Raw genomic sequence first — 1,175 nt, 5'->3', positions numbered from 1 at the left:
AATTGTTCAGATACTTTTTTTAAAATTAAAGAGTAAATTATACGATAATACATAAGAGAAGATAATTTATCTTTGAAATTTCAAAGAGTACTAGATGAATGATAATAAGGCATGCCAGTATGCCACAATATTAAATATGCCATGGGCCTCAGAGTTTGATATGAAAGAACCCAGAGATAGATCAAAACTGGCCTTAACCGAAAGTGACCCAATCTCTCAAGTATCAACATGAAACAAACTAATCACCATAACTATATCATGTTATTGATAGAGATGACCCATGAGCCTGAATCAATAAACACATTACACATCCATATGGTAATTGGTAAGGACCAGGGACCCATGTATAATCAGATTGATTATAAGAACTTTAGGTCCATGTCCATAAAAAAAAAAAAAAAAAACAAAGAACTTAATATGCTGTTTTGTATAACGCTTGCTGTTGTCTTATAAAAAAGTCTAGGGACCAACAACTTTGTTAAATTCTGACCAGTATATAATATAACCAACAAAAAAAAAAGTGAGTCATTGAATGAAATCTCACACCAATCTCACACCATTAAAACCATCATTGATGGTTACTTGATGACTACAAATCACAAAAGTTGCTGGCCCTAGCATTCCTCATTGTCTTAATTAATAAGTATCAAATACATGTAATTTGTGGCACTTTACATATATTTGTATTTCAATTTGAGAGCAATGTACGTAATGGATCGGAGCAACATGTCAAATTTATATATATCATATCTTAATTATGTTGTCATGTATCATTATTCTTGGACGAGGTTGGAGCCATTAGGAAAACTATTACGTGCATTCATTTCGTCATATCCCAATAACAAGCCTTCACCATTATTGTTTATTTTCTCTTCCATGCACAACTGTACTGCACTGTTAGTTATATTTAGGACTTTATTACGATTATCAAAGTGTTTTAATTTGAATTTAATTAACTACTAGCTAATGCCACCCCTTCTTTTGGCTCAGATCCATATATATATAAGAAGGACTTTAGCTAGTATAAGCTTTATTTATCAAATTCTCAAACATTTTCAAATGTTTCAATTACATAATAAAAATGTACGAGCTTTATAAAATTTATTACTTCTTTATTAAGATTATTTAAATTATGATTTATTTAGCGATGTTATATTTTTATGTTTTAATTATTA

The 1,175-nt window shown here is 29.6% G+C and overlaps 1 long non-coding RNA gene across 1 annotated transcript in view; it reads left to right on the top strand.

Moving 5' to 3' along the window:
• Positions 1–1,175, top strand: part of LOC110265595 — a 22,644-nt gene that overhangs the window by 1,681 nt on the left and 19,788 nt on the right. The window lies entirely within an intron of this gene.

Source organism: Arachis ipaensis, chromosome B08, assembly GCF_000816755.2.
Source record: "Arachis ipaensis cultivar K30076 chromosome B08, Araip1.1, whole genome shotgun sequence".
NCBI classification, from domain to species: domain Eukaryota; kingdom Viridiplantae; phylum Streptophyta; class Magnoliopsida; order Fabales; family Fabaceae; genus Arachis; species Arachis ipaensis.
This window is presented reverse-complemented; position numbering and strand designations above follow the sequence as displayed.